This window comes from Oncorhynchus nerka, linkage group LG23 (genome assembly GCF_034236695.1).
Source record: "Oncorhynchus nerka isolate Pitt River linkage group LG23, Oner_Uvic_2.0, whole genome shotgun sequence".
NCBI classification, from domain to species: Eukaryota; Metazoa; Chordata; class Actinopteri; order Salmoniformes; family Salmonidae; genus Oncorhynchus; species Oncorhynchus nerka.
In genome coordinates this window covers 54,202,053-54,218,899 of record NC_088418.1, presented here as the reverse complement: position 1 = coordinate 54,218,899, position 16,847 = coordinate 54,202,053, and the positions used below count along the sequence as shown (strand labels likewise).

Genomic DNA, 16,847 nt, shown 5'->3' with positions numbered 1-16,847 from the left:
TGAAATGATTGAATGAAGTGATATGTAGGCTAAATATATGGTGATTTATTTATTTATTTATTTTTACATAACTGCCAACGTCAAGTTTGGAACTTATTCTGAAACAATCCACATGGTGGCAATGCTGCACCACTTTTGACTGTAAACCAACATAGTTCACTGCACTGTAGCCCAAGTCCAGCTCTGTTGAAGTTCACAAGGAATCAAAGGTCCAATGCCGCCTTTATTATCTCAATGTCAAATCCTTTCCAGGTAACACTTAAGTACCTCACTGTGGTTTTTGTTTTCAATTAAAATGGTCAAAAAGAAACAAAAATAGCAACTTAGCAAAGAGCAATTTCTCATTATGTTCATAATTTCACAGTATTATTCCACACTCATAGTGTGGAAATATGTATATACAACACAAGAAATTCACTTTTTGACTGCACTGCGCCTTTAAGAGGTTTTAATTAGTCTGTGTGATCCAACAATTTAAAGGTATACAATATATCTACTTATGCAAAACTGGGTCCCCTAAGGCTCACATCTGCCAAAGTTAAATTCAATCTTACACATTACTAGACCAATGCAAATACTACCCCTAAGCTATAATGTCATGTCTCCTACAACTTTCAAAAATCATATTTAATGACATGATGCAATTCAATGTCATGAATCGAAAATCCCATTGATCGTATTTGCGCAAAACTGAGCAAAGACATTTTTGTGTAGTCTTGATATGATTAACCAATGTAGGCTTATTAGTGTGTTTACGCCAGTGGCGATGGATTGTGTTAGTGGCCTTGTGCCACTATGATGGGTTATTCCCGAGTCTGTGATGAGCGCAGCGGTCGGTAGGTGTTTGTATGATGATAAGTTAGTGCGTACAGTCAGTCTCTGATGGAACTCCGTGGAATACAGACTGGTGCCGCAACTGAGGCAGAAGTAGGGACCATTTAACTTCAATTTTGAGTTTATTACTATTTATTTTAATAGGTTATTTTATTTTCTCTCACTTCAAGTGTGATCACACTCCGTTAAGACTGGGAAAAAAATATCACAGTGTATTCACATATTGGACAATAAATATCCTGACTATCAGAAAGCATAATAGGACGAGAAAGCTCCTGAATAATTTTCTGTGCTCAGTCAAGTATTTGTTCCAAGAAAACGAGCAGTGTTTCATTTGTGTGCGCGTGGATTTAATTTTCGGATATCTATCAATGTCAAGCAATATTGGACCCGTCCTACACAAATCTAGGCTGTGCTGATGTCGCCCGCGGACAGACGCACCGCTGGATTGTAGCAGTGCTGATGGATTAAAGGGCAACCTTAAAACCTTTTGGAGGGCGCGAAGGGAGCGGGGCAGCAGGTATGAAAGCATGATTTTAGCATACTTGGTCAATTTTGTGCCCTATAATGATCGCTACTGACACTTAAAAAGTGTGCGCAGTCAAGCACCATTTTTTTTATTGCGTGCTACAAGAGAATTGGTCTACAAGGAGCTCACCTACTAGGCACATGCCATTTCAACGTCTAGCTTTGATTTACATTTGATTGAGTTGTCAACTAACGTGAATTCAACGTGAAATAATCAATGTAACAATGTTATTGGATTTAGGTTCAAAGTTGGGTGAAAAAAAGAGGACCTTTCCTTAGTTAATTACTTTTTGCAAATCCAATCAGTTTTCCACGTTTATATCAACGTCATCACATTAGTTATTGTTGAAATTATGTGGAAACAACGTTGATTCAACCACTTTTTGCCCAGTGGGCGTTCTCAAGAAGTGCTTAACTTGAATCTCATCAAAATCAAGTCAAGTCTGAAATAATTAGCGCGATAATGACTGGGTTCGTTTTAATCTTGATGTTGATCATACTAGCTACCAGCACGAGTTTAATTACCAGTCAATCGCCCTCATCTCGAGAAAGTGCACCTCGAGTGATGTGTGGACCTGCATTTATTAGGCTATGCCAACTGCATCCGCTCATTATTTATTTTCTCTCGATCAAAAGTTTAACCACTGAAATTTCTGGCATCATTGTAACTATTTAGATTGTCTTTATAATTAGAAATCACACATCCCTTAAATCATCCTGTCCCCTAAATATGGTTTAACTGTCAAGTTAGTTGTCTATTTGGTCTTGGGGCAGTTAATAAGGGAACCATATATGGGGATTCTCCATCCACTCATTTTATGCACAGACATCCATTGGTCTGCCGACAGTGCAACCATTGTTTATTCAGTGGGCTGCCATACACGACAGAGCTGCCTCTTCAACATTGGTCCACTGTCGAGGTCCAATACTAAATAGGCTTGTAAATTAACAGGCTAAATGCATCAGAAGGGCAAGTGTGTCCTCTGGATAGTCATGCAACCTAATGACTAGCTGTTCAACCCAAGACAGTATACCAGAACAAAAGCATAGGGGATTTATGTAGGCCAAATGAAATCTATGATAACATTTAAAAACACAGGGATGCAAAACTACAAACATGCTGTCTCACTGTGGAGAAGCCAAATGTGTTTTTGTCTGATCAAAACCTGGGTTTTCAATCAAATAGGTTGTCTCTCTCTCTCTATTTTTACGTGTGCCTGCACCTTACACCCTCTATACCAATTCAGAGGCACACAAGGTGTTCTTGCATCACCACCAGCAGAGTAAAGATTTGAGAGGCTTGATATGAAATAGACTGCAAAATGTGGTCTCATCCTACTGGCAGCCATGGCAAGTTAATGACAGCCTTGATACTTACCATGATACACTATAAATGATACAAAGTAAATGTGGAGTCTGAAGAGCATTGTGGTGTTCAGGTATGACGTTATCATAAATCTCAGTCAGTAGAATATTGAAGCTGTTTGTCAGGCTGCTACTTCTTAAAATATCTCATATTTGTATCTCTCCTGCTCATCTTGTGTCACACTGACATTGTTAATCAGATGACATGAGCATTTGTCCATTTGTCACCAGTGACAATTATATTACACCTCATGGAGAGGGGATATGGATTTTGAAGACGGGAAGAATTTGCACTCACAGGAGAGCGAACACGCACGTTAGTGAGCACACACACACAGGTGCATGCATAGTAGTTAGTCAACATCAATAACACCTACTGACAACTGACCCAACTCCCTCAGACAGACAATTGATGAGCACCTCCTTGGCTCTTATCAGACTGGCTACACTGTGAGGGGACATATCACAGAGGAATGCCCTCTCCAGCTGGGTGACCTGGTGCCAACTGTCGGCAGCTGTCTAGCCAGAGCCGGATGATGATTCTCCAATGTCACATCCCTGGTGTGTACTGTGCCCTTTCCCATTCAGGGCATTACCATTGATCCACCCATCCATCTATGAATCTGAGTGGTTACATTTCTCTCAGCTCATTCCTTTAAATTATCAAACAAAGTGGCAGGTGTTAGGCTGTTGAAATGACAAATTAGGCTTTTAAATGAGCAACATTTATTATTGGTGGGTTATGAACCCTACATTGACCTGCTGCTATGTTAACACATAAACCCTTGTGGTTCAAGTCCACTCTGGAGCTTTTCTGTGATGTCTGGCTTGACCTTTCAGTAAGAGTCAATGAGGCATCCTTGTTCAGGGGTTCCCAAAGTGGAGTCTGAGGAGATACTGCAGGGGGTCCATGGCAAGACCTCAATATGTCTATATATATTTTTTAATACACTTTTTATGAATATTGCTAGCAAGAACAGTTTAATACATTTTGTATGAGATGCGTGGAAAAAGTTGAGGGTACAATACAATGTAATATTATTCATCCACAATTTCTGTTCTTAACCTTTTAGATGCCCAACATGGGCATGGGAGGCTCACAGTGATATTTGTATCCACAGTACTCCATCATTTACACTTTGTTTCTACTCAATTCTTCTTATATTACCCCAAAATGTTTTGAACATAATGCAGTGTAATTTAAGCTTTAAAGCGGCAGCTCTTTCACTCTGCCCTATGGCAAAATGTGTATAATTGCAATAAATGAGCTTTAAAACGTCAAAAGGTTCTCTTTGATTAGTCCGGCCATGCACTGCAGAAGTCATAGTAAAACTGCTTGTATGCTATTTTAATCACTCTCTATATAAGAGTTGTGTTCTGATATTCTGAGAGGGTCCCCAATATGTTTGATATCACAAATGGTATCAAAAACTGATGTTCCTGATTTGTAAACTAATTCTACGGTCACAGATTGATAAGGGTCACGGAGGTACATGACCTATAGTCCTAATGGTGATTCTATAAAATCAATACATTGTGGATTTAATCTAGTAGACCATTTCTCTTATCAGGCCTAGGTTACATGGGTATAATATCCTTCAAAATAAATAGATGTAGCCTATGACCTCAAGTACTTTTGTAACAACTTTTAATATCAATGTGACATATCCTTGGTGTCACTTGAAAGGCGTTGGAATGTGATACATTCTATATTACTCCGCAAAGAGAGAACCTATACTGTAGCTCTCGACTGTTCTGGGCTCCATTTTCTTTGTGATCAAAACAAAAGACTTCAGAGGCCAAGCTCTCGCTCCTTCCTCCAGAAACTATAGAAATGTGTGAAAAAAATTGGTAGTTGATTGTCACCCGCTGTGCCTGCGTTTGATGTAAGTCGGCAGCGAGGGCTTTTTTCCCCCTCTCTCTCTGCCTGTCCCATTCTTTTTGATCAGCCTTTTCCAATTGGAGTTTAAACAAATTCACCAGCCGCAGAATAAATAAGAGAGCAGAAATGCCAAAATAACAGCAAGTCCCGCCCCTCACCACCACCTATCTACCCCCCCCCCCCCCCCACACACACACTGTTAACATACACCTCATAGATGTTATTTCCCTCTCTCCTACTCTCACTCCCTTGCTCTCTATCCAATCAAATGGGCTTTGGCACTCTAGTGCCAGGGTTTTGATAGGTCCTCCCAGGGTCCATTTGCCAATGCCGTGCGGACGCGTTCGTTAGCATCATGTCCGCCTTCATTAGTCTTTGTTTAGAGGCTGAAGGCTTTGTTCCTCTTCCAATTTAACACATTGTCCGTGGTGTTTTCGACAATGTTCGCATCTCTCTGCCTTCCCCTCCCTCTCCATCTCTTTTGTGCTCTCTCACTCTTTTATTCTCTCTCTCTCATTCTCTCTTTCCCCTCTTGTCTCTGGAGAGGTACATTGTATATTTCACCATCAAATAATACAGAGTGAAGCACAGCTGTTTGGCACTGTGTTGTGCATCACATGCTTCTATAAGTGGTGGTTTCAATTTAGTAGGAGGAAAGAGGTTTATTGTAGGATTAGCTATTGTGAAATATAGAGCATTTCACCATGCATTGAGTCACTTCCTGTTTGTGTGTTCTACTGACTAAAGGGTACTACATTGGCCTATCAAACTGGCCCTGTGAATCGTCTGTTTTACTGTGGAATGTGATGGTTTTAAAGTGTGTGGCCGAGTAGGTACTTGCCGTTGCCGGCAGCCACTACCTTTTTAGACCCACAGACAACATTACTTACACAATTATGAAAGAGTAGGTTATTGAACGTGATGCTCTTCTAAGTTCCATGTTGTTGACCAAGCCCACTGGGCAAAAACTGGTTGAATCAATGTTGTTTCCACGTACTTTTAACCAAAAATGAAATGACATTGCATCAACGTGGAAAACTGATTTGATTTGCAAAAAGTCTGTGTCTTTTTTTCACCCAACTTTTAACCTAAATCTAATGGCAGGGTGACATGTTTGGTTGATTTCAGGTTGAATTCACGTTAGTGGGATGCTTTGTTACGGTTTCCATGCTCATTACATGCGGACTCCATGTGTGCACACCAATCGAACATAACTATGACCTCTCTCTTTCTCTATACTTGTGATTGTCTCCGAAGATGGCTGGCAGCCATTGCTATCCCAGGATCCTCTTTTGGTGCGATGGCTCTCACATTCCCTGTCCAAAATTGCCCCTTCCTCTGCTACCCCCTCTTCCACCCCCTCCTTCTTCATGGGCCGTCCTCCAGTCGTCTGTGATCCTGTTTCACACCGCTGGTCTGCGTCCGCCTTTTCCCCACCAAGGCCGTTTTATCTCTCCTGCAGGGTCTTAGCAGGGCTCTGCGTGTGGCCCAGTGGCTTAAAAACATGCGGCCGTCACGCAGCTTGCCAGCAAGGCCCAGAGAAGTCGCCACAAATACCAATACTCTTTGGACAGTAGGAAGACAACTTTTCATTGCTTTTTGTTGGTTTGTGGGGCAAATCTGTAGCTACATCAAATTGTTGTTTACCAGTAGGTCTCTGGCTCTTCAAAATTGACAGTGTGTTAACCCTTTGAGCTAAAGCAAAGGTTGTAGCTCCAGGAGGCAATTGCTGTCTTTAGGTCAAAGACAAGGTGACATCACAACCTCCAGCCTGTCAATACCTGACTAGAGATTTAGACTAGCGCCCTTTACAAATGTCTGGCATCACACATACCTTCAACATAACTATGCAGTGCAAATAGTTTAGCAGATAGCTTAATTCCTGTTCAAGTAAAATACATTTGTATTTGTAACATGCTTTGTAGACAACAGGTGTAGACTAACAGGGAAATGCTTACTTACGGGTCCTTTTCCAACAATGCAGAGTAAAAAATAAGATAAAAAAGGAATAATACACAGTGAATAAGGAGTAGAAGTAACAAGTAAAAATATCATGGCTATATACAGGGAGTAGAACAATAACATGGCTATATACAGGGAGTAGAACAATAACATGACTATATACAGGGAGTAGAACAATAACATGGCTATATACAGGGAGTAGAACAATAACATGGCTATATACAGGGAGTAGAACAATAACATGACTATATACAGGGATTAGAACAATAACATGACTATATACAGGGAGTAGAACAATAACATGGCTATATACAGGGAGTAGAACAATAACATGACTATATACAGGGAGTAGAACAATAACATGACTATATACAGGGATTAGAACAATAACATGACTATATACAGGGAGTAGAACAATAACATGACTATATACAGGGAGTAGAACAATAACATGACTATATACAGGGAGTAGAACAATAACATGACTATATACAGGGAGTAGAACAATAACATGACTATATACAGGGAGTAGAACAATAACATGACTATATACAGGGAGTAGAACAATAACATGGCTATATACAGGGAGTAGAACAATAACATGACTATATACAGGGAGTAGAACAATAACATGACTATATACAGGGATTAGAACAATAACATGACTATATACAGGGAGTAGAACAATAACATGGCTATATACAGGGATTAGAACAATAACATGACTATATACAGGGAGTAGAACAATAACATGGCTATATACAGGGAGTAGAACAATAACATGGCTATATACAGGGATTAGAACAATAACATGGCTATATACAGGAGTAGAACAATAACATGGCTATATACAGGGAGTAGAACAATAACATGACTATATACAGGGATTAGAACAATAACATGACTATATACAGGGAGTAGAACAATAACATGACTATATACAGGGAGTAGAACAATAACATGACTATATACAGGGAGTAGAACAATAACATGGCTATATACAGGGAGTAGAACAATAACATGACTATATACAGGGAGTAGAACAATAACATGACTATATACAGGGAGTAGAACAATAACATGACTATATACAGGGAGTAGAACAATAACATGACTATATACAGGGAGTAGAACAATAACATGGCTATATACAGGAGTAGAACAATAACATGGCTATATACAGGGAGTAGAACAATAACATGACTATATACAGGGATTAGAACAATAACATGACTATATACAGGGAGTAGAACAATAACATGACTATATACAGGGATTAGAACAATAACATGACTATATACAGGGAGTAGAACAATAACATGACTATATACAGGGATTAGAACAATAACATGACTATATACAGGGAGTAGAACAATAACATGACTATATACAGGGAGTAGAACAATAACATGACTATATACAGGGAGTAGAACAATAACATGACTATATACAGGGAGTAGAACAATAACATGGCTATATACAGGGAGTAGAACAATAACATGACTATATACAGGAGTAGAACAATAACATGACTATATACAGGGATTAGAACAATAACATGACTATATACAGGGAGTAGAACAATAACATGGCTATATACAGGGATTAGAACAATAACATGACTATATACAGGGAGTAGAACAATAACATGGCTATATACAGGGAGTAGAACAATAACATGGCTATATACAGGGATTAGAACAATAACATGGCTATATACAGGGAGTAGAACAATAACATGGCTATATACAGGGAGTAGAACAATAACATGACTATATACAGGGATTAGAACAATAACATGACTATATACAGGGAGTAGAACAATAACATGACTATATACAGGGAGTAGAACAATAACATGACTATATACAGGGAGTAGAACAATAACATGGCTATATACAGGGAGTAGAACAATAACATGACTATATACAGGGAGTAGAACAATAACATGACTATATACAGGGAGTAGAACAATAACATGACTATATACAGGGAGTAGAACAATAACATGACTATATACAGGGAGTAGAACAATAACATGGCTATATACAGGGAGTAGAACAATAACATGACTATATACAGGGAGTAGAACAATAACATGACTATATACAGGGATTAGAACAATAACATGACTATATACAGGGAGTAGAACAATAACATGGCTATATACAGGGAGTAGAACAATAACATGACTATATACAGGGAGTAGAACAATAACATGGCTATATACAGGGAGTAGAACAATAACATGGCTATATACAGGGAGTAGAACAATAACATGGCTATATACAGGGAGTAGAACAATAACATGGCTATATACAGGGAGTAGAACAATAACATGGCTATATACAGGGAGTAGAACAATAACATGGCTATATACAGGGATTAGAACAATAACATGGCTATATACAGGGAGGAGAACAATAACATGACTATATACAGGGATTAGAACAATAACATGACTATATACAGGGAGTAGAACAATAACATGGCTATATACAGGGATTAGAACAATAACATGGCTATATACAGGGATTAGAACAATAACATGACTATATACAGGGAGTAGAACAATAACATGGCTATATACAGGGATTAGAACAATAGCATGACTATGTACAGGGAGTCGAACAATAACATGGCTATATACAGGGAGTAGAACAATAACATGACTATATACAGGGAGTAGAACAATAACATGACTATATACAGGGAGTAGAACAATAACATGGCTATATACAGGGATTAGAACAATAACATGACTATATACAGGGAGTAGAACAATAACATGGCTATATACAGGGAGTAGAACAATATCATGGCTATATACAGGGATTAGAACAATAACATGGCTATATACAGGGAGTAGAACAATAACATGACTATATACAGGGATTAGAACAATAACATGACTATATACAGGGAGTAGAACAATAACATGGCTATATACAGGGAGTAGAACAATAGCATGGCTATATACAGGGATTAGAACAATAACATGGCTATATACAGGGAGTAGAACAATAACATGGCTATATACAGGGAGTAGAACAATAACATGACTATATACAGGGAGTAGAACAATAACATGGCTATATACAGGGAGTAGAACAATAACATGACTATATACAGGGAGTAGAACAATAACATGACTATATACAGGGAGTAGAACAATAACATTACTATATACAGGGAGTAGAACAATAACATGACTATATACAGGGAGTAGAACAATAACATGACTATATACAGGGAGTAGAACAATAACATGGCTATATACAGGGAGTAGAACAATAACATGGCTATATACAGGGAGTAGAACAATAACATGGCTATATACAGGGAGTAGAACAATAACATGACTATATACAGGGAGTAGAACAATAACATGACTATATACAGGGAGTAGAACAATAACATGGCTATATACAGGGAGTAGAACAATAACATGACTATATACAGGGATTAGAACAATAACATGGCTATATACAGGGAGTAGAACAATAACATGGCTATATACAGGGAGTAGAACAATAACATGGCTATATACAGGGATTAGAAGTACTAAATCGATGTAATTGAGGTAGCTATGTACTCTACATACAGTATAGGTATGAGTAAAGTGACTAGGCAACATAAGACAGTAGCAGCAGCGAGTGTGTGTGTGTGTGTTTTGGGGTGTCAGTGTAAGTACTGTATGTATGAATGTGTGGGTAGTGGCCAGTGTGTGTCCATAGAGTTAGTGCAAGAGAGTTGGTGCAACAAATGCGTTTAGTCCGGATAGCCATCTGATTAGCTATTTAGCTGCCTTGTTTAGAAGTCTTAGGGGGTAGCAGCCGTTCAGGGTCCTGTTGGTTCCAGACTTGGTGCAATGGTACCACTTGCCATGCGGTAGCAGGGAGAACAGTCTGTGGCTTGGGTGGTTGAAGTCTTTGGATAAAAATGTGGGCTGTCCTCTGACACTGCCTGGTATAGGAGGTCCTGGATGGCAGGGAGCTCCGCCCCATCGATGTACTGGGCCGTACACACTACCCTCTGTAGTGCCTTGTGGTCGGATGCCAAGGAGTTTCCATACCAAGTGGTGATGCAGCCAGTCAAGATCTCTAGATGGTGCAGCTGTAAAACTCCTTAAGGATCTGAGGGCCCACGCAAAATCTTAACAGCCTCTTGAGGGGGAATAGGTATGGTCGTGCCCTCTTAACAAGGGGGAAGAGGCGTTGTAGTGCACTCTTTAAGGCTGTGTTTGTGTGTTTGGACCATGATAGATCCTTAGTGATGTGGACACAGAGGAACTTGAAGCTCTTGACCCGCTCCACTACAGCCCTGTTCGATGTGAATGAGGGCATTCTCAGCCTTCCATTTCCTGTAGTCCACAATCAACTCCTTTATCTTGCTGACGTTGATGGAGACGTCAGCAATATGCTGTCTGATCGTCGTCTGTGATCAGGCCTACCACCGTTGTGCCGTTGACAAACTTAATAATGGTGTTGGAGTCGTGTATGGCCACGCAGTCGTGGGTGAACAGGGAGTACAGGTGGGAACTAAGCACGCAACCCTGAGGGGCCCCCATGTAGATTGTCAGTTTGGCGGATGTATTGTTGCCGACCCTCACCACCTGGGGCCAAGCCCATCAGGAACCAATTGCAGAGGGAGGTGTTCAGTCCCAGGGTCCTTAGCTTAGTGACAACCTTCGAGGGTATATGGTTTTGAACGCTGAGCTGTAGTTTGATGAACACCAGTCTCACGTAGGTGTTGAGACACTGGACCTGTACTGAACGCCATCCTTTAGACATCTGCAACATCAATATATAAACTCATTCCAGCTGACATTCTAGAATCTAAACAACTGACATTCTAAAATCTAAACAGTCTAGAGAGGGTCACTCCTTGTGATTTGCATGGATATGTCAAATGGAATGCTCCATGACAGAACTGTTAATTTTGTCTGTGTTTACAGTATGTGCGCAGGGCATCTGTGTGTTTCAGCCAAAAAACTGTTCATGGATATTTGTGTATACATACATACTATATGGATGCCTATGCATTTCTACTACGATCATTTCCGAAATGATTGGCACCCTTGATAAAGAAGATATAAAAAGACTGTATAAAATACAGTGAGGGAAAAAAGTATTTGATCCCTTGCTGATTTGGTATGTTTGCCCACTGACATAGAAATTATCAGTCTATAATTTTGATGGTAGGTTTATCTGAACAGTGAGAGACAGAATAACAACAAAAAAATCCAGAAAAACGTTATAAATTGATTTGCATTTTAATGAGGGAAATAAGTATTTGACCCCCTCTCAATCAGAAAGATTTCTGGCTCCCAGGTGTCTTTTATACAGGTAACGAGCTGAGATTAGGAGCACACTCTTAAAGGGAGTGCTCCTAATCTCAGTTTGTTACCTGTATAAAAGACACCCATCCACAGAAGCAATCAATCAATCAGATTCCAAACTCTCCCACCATGGCCAAGACCAAAGAGCTCTCCAAGGATGTCAGGGACAAGATTGTAGACCTACACAAGGCTGTAATGGGCCACAAGACCATCGCCAAGCAGCTTGGTGAGAAGGTGACAACAGTTGGTGTGATTATTCGCAAATGGAAGAAACACAAAAGAACTGTCAATCTCCCTCGGCCTGGGGCTCCATGCAAGATCTCACCTCGTGGAGTTGCAATGATCATGAGAACGGTGAGGAATCAGCCCAGAACTACACGGGAGGATCTTGTCAATGATCTCAAGGCAGCTGGGACCATAGTCACCAAGAAAACAATTGGTAACACACTACACCATGAAGGACTAATATCCTGCAGCGCCCACAAGGTCCCCCTGCTCAAGAAAGCACATATACATGCCCATCTGAAGTTTTCCAATGAACATCTGAATGATTCAGAGGACAGCTGGGTGAAAGTGTTGTGGTCAGATGAGACCAAAACTCGCCGTGTTGGAGGAGGAATGTTGCCTATGACCCCAAGAATACCATCCCTATCATCAAACATGGAGGTGGAAACATTATGCTTTGTGGGTGTTTTTCTGCTAAGGGGACAGGACAACTTCACCGCATCAAAGGGATGATGGATGGGGCCATGTACCGTCAAATCTTGGGTGAGAACCTCCTTCAATCAGCCAGGGCATTGAAAATGGGTCTTGGATGGGTATTCCAGCATGACAATGATCCAAAACACATGGCCAAGGCAACAAAGGAGTGGCTCAACAAGAAGCACATTAAGGTCCTGGAGTGGTCTAGCCAGTCTCCAGACCTTAATCCCATAGAAAATCTGTGGAGGGAGCTGAGCGTCTGAGCGTTCAGAACGCTCTGCCTGAACGTTCTGGAGCAGTTTTTTTTAATCAATGATCTCTCTGTACTTTGCTCCCTTCATCTTTCTCTCAATACTGACTAGTCTCCCAGTCTCTCCCACTGAAAAACATCCCCACAGCATGATGTTGCCACCACCATGCTTCACCTAGTGAAAGCAAAGTACAGAGAGGTTCTTGATAAAACCTGGTCCAGAGCACTCAGGCAATAGGACTGGGGTAAAGGTTCACCTTCCAACAGGACAGAAACCCTAAACACACAGCCAAGACAGTGGCTTCAGGACATGTCTTTGAATGCCCGGACTTGAACCCGATCAAACATCTCTGGAATGACCTGAAAATAGCTGTGCAGCGACACTCCCCATCCAACCTGATAGAGCTTGAGATGATCTGCAGAGAAGACTGGGAGAAACTCCCCAAATACAGGTGTGCCAAGCTTGTAGCGCCATATCCAAGAAGACTCGAGGCTGTAATCGCTGCCAAAGGTTCTTCAACAAAGTACTGAGTAAAAGGTCTGAATACTTATTTCTGTTTTTTAAATGTATACATTTTCAAAAATGTCTAAACCTGCTTTTGCTTCATCATTATGGGGTGTTGTGTGTAGATTGATGAGGGATTTTCAAAAAAAATCCATTTTAGAATAAAGCTGTAACGTAACAAAATGTGGAAAAAGTCAACGGGTCTCAATACTAGCCTATTGGCATGGAGGTGGCGTCTAATTGTAGATTTGGAGACTTGGTGACCCTAAGATGCAACACACACACACACACGCACACAAGCAGAGCCTGGCTTGATCTGGCACTCTGCCTCCCTCAGGCTATTTAACCCGGGGACTGTAACCTAAAGACTTTACCCTCAGAGACTGTGGCTTTCAATCTGACCACTTTCCTGCTCTTATCTGGTGAAGAGGCCATTTTAATAGCTTACAGCCAGTGCCCTATCAGGCAGCTGAGTATAGTGAGGATTCAGATAAGGCTGACATGGAGTCAGGCGTGAGTAACAGGATAAGAAGACCACAGATAAACAGGGGTTGAGTCTTCTCCAAGGGAAAACACTGGCCTCAGGAATGCGGCGAAATATTAATAAGGAGACTCCATTCAATTCATTAAAACTAACATTGTTACTTGGGTTCCGGGAGCCAGCATGAATAGCATGAACTATCTGGTAGTCAAATCCTGTGATATAGCAGTCAATGGAATTGGCAGTTAAGTGTTTGTATGTTTTGTCTGTGTGCAGGCGTGCCGTGTATGCATGTGTTTGTGTGTGTATTATTATAAAAAATAAAAAATTTGACCACTTTATTTGTTTTGTCATTTTTTGTTGAGGTTTGCAGGTACAATATCAATTTAAATTAATATATTTTGGCTGCCATTGAAAAGAAAAAGAATAGTAAGAAATACATATATAGAAATTACCATATTGAGGATATTGTACTAGTAAAATTGGTAGTTAAATAAAAATAAATATAAGAGGTGGGCCTACACCACCAATGGCTCTAACAAGAATAGAAAGCGGAGTGGGAGGCCCCGGTGTACGACTGAGCAAGAGTACAAGTACATTAGTGTCTAGTTTGAGAAACAGAGTCCTCAAATGGCAGCTTTATTAAATAGTACCCTCAAAACACCAATCTCAACGTCAACAGTGAAGAGGCGACTCCGGGATGCTGGCCTTCTAGGCAGAGTTGCAGAGAAAAAGCCATATCTCAGACTGGCCAATAAAAAGAAAAGATTAAGATGGGAAAAAGAACAGACACTAGACAGGAAGATTGGGAAAAAAGAGAGTTATGGACAGACAAATCTAAGTTTGAGGTGTTCAGATCACAAAGAAGAACATTTGTGAGATGCAGAAAAAATGAAAAGATGCTGGAGGAGTTCTTGAAGCCATCTGTCAAGGAATGTGGAGGCAATGTGATGATTTGGTGGTGGTAAAGTGGGAGATTTGTACAGGGTAAAAGGGATCTTGAAGAAGGAGGGCTATCACCTCATTTTGCAATGCCATGCCATACCCTGTGGACGGCGCTTAATTGAAGCCAATTTCCTTCAACAACAGGACAATGACCCAAAGCACAGCTCCAAACTATGCAATGACTATTTAGGGAAATGCAGTCAGCTGGTGTTCTGTCTGTGCTGGCCACTCCATTATAGTCACCGAATCTCAACCCTATTGAGCTGTTGTGGGAGCAGCTTGACCATATGGTAGGTAAGAAGTGCCCATCAAGCCAATCCAACTTGTAGGAAAAAAAAAAAAAAGACACATTTATGATTTAAATTAAAAATCATTATTTATAACCTTGACAACATCTTGCCTATATTTCCAATTCATTTTTCAACTAATTTCATGTATGTTTTCATGGAAAACAAGGACATTTCTAAGTGACCCCAATCTTTTGAACGATGGTGTATATACAGTGCCTTCGAAAAGTATTCAGACCCCTTGGCTTTATCCACATTTTGTTAAATTACAGCCTTATTCTAAAATTGATTAAATTGTTTTTTTCCCGTCAATCTACACACAATACCCCATAATGACTAAGCAAAAAAAGGTTGAGGTTGTAGCTCATTTATATTTAAAAAAATGGAAATATCACATTTATTCAGACCCTTAACTCAGTACTTTGATGAAGCATCTTTGGCAGTGATTACAGCCTTGAGTTTTCATGGGTATGACGCTACAAGCTTGGCACACCTGTATTTGGGGAGTTCTACCCATTCTTCTCTGCAGATCCTCTCAAGCTCTGTCAGGTTGGATGGGGAGTGTTACTGCACAGATATTTTCAGGTCTCTCCAGAGATGTTCGATCGGGTTCAAGTCCGGGCTCTGGCTGTGCCACTCGAGCATTCAGAGTCTTGTCCCGAAGCCACTCCTGCGTTGTCTTGGCTGTGTGCTTAGAGTCGTTGACCTGTTGGAAGGTGAACTTCGCCCCAGTCTGAGGTCCTGAGCTCTCTGGAGCAGGTTTTCATCAAGGATCTCTCTGTACTGTGCTCTCTTCTTTACCTTGATCCTGACTAGTCTCCCAGTCCCTGCCGATTTAAAAACATCCTCACAGCATGATGCTGCCACCACCATGCTTCACCATAGGGATGGAGCCAGGGTTCCCTTAGAGATGGTGCTTGGCATTCAGGCCAAAAAGTTTAATCTTGGTTTCATCAAACCAGAGAATCTTGCTTCTCATGGTCTGAGAGTCTTTAGGTGCCTTTTGGCAAACTCCAAGCTGGCAGTCATGTGCCTTTTACTGAGGAGTGGCTTCCCTCTGGCCACTCTACCATAAAGGCCTGATTGGTGGAGTGCTGCAGAGATTGTTGTCCTTCTGGAAGGTTCTCCAATCTCCAAAGAGGAACTCTAGAGCTCTGTCAGTGTCCGTCGGGTTCTTGGTCACCTCCCTGACCAAGGCCCTTCTCCCCAGATTGCTCAGTTTGGCTGGGCGGCCAGCTCTAGGAAGAGTCTTGGTGGCTCCAAACTTCTTCCATTTGAAGAATGATGGAGGTCACTGTGTTCTTGGGGACCTTCAATGCGGCAAAAATGTTTTGGTACCATTTCCCAGATATTTCACTCGACACAGTCCTACCTCGTAGCTCTATAGACAATTCCTTTGACCTCATGGCTTGGTTTTTGCTCTGACATGCACTGTCAACTCTGGGACCTTATATAGACAGGTGTGTGCCTTTCCAAATCATGTCCAATCAATTGAATTTACCACAGGTGGACTCCAATCAAGTTGTAGAAACATCTCAAGGACGATCAATGGAAACAGGATGCACCTGAGTCATAGCAAAGGGTCTGAATACTTATGTAAATATGGTATTTCTGTTTTTTATTTGTAATATATTTGCAAAATGTATAACCTGTTTTTGCTTTGTCATTTGGGGTATTGTGTGTAGATTGTTGAGGATTTTGTTTTATTTAATCTAGTTCAGATTAAGGCTCTAACGTAACAAAATGTGGAAAAAGTCAAGTGGTC

At 40.7% G+C, this 16,847-nt stretch overlaps 1 protein-coding gene across 1 annotated transcript in view; it reads left to right on the top strand.

Moving 5' to 3' along the window:
• Positions 1 to 20: 20 nt before the first annotated feature.
• The window catches only part of LOC115107049 (chemokine-like protein TAFA-2), a 57,801-nt gene continuing 40,974 nt past the window's right edge, over positions 21 to 16,847 (top strand). The window contains exon 1 of the mRNA XM_065008273.1: positions 21 to 1,354. The gene's annotated coding sequence lies outside the window, so the exon portion shown is untranslated. The remainder of the gene's footprint in view (positions 1,355 to 16,847) is intronic.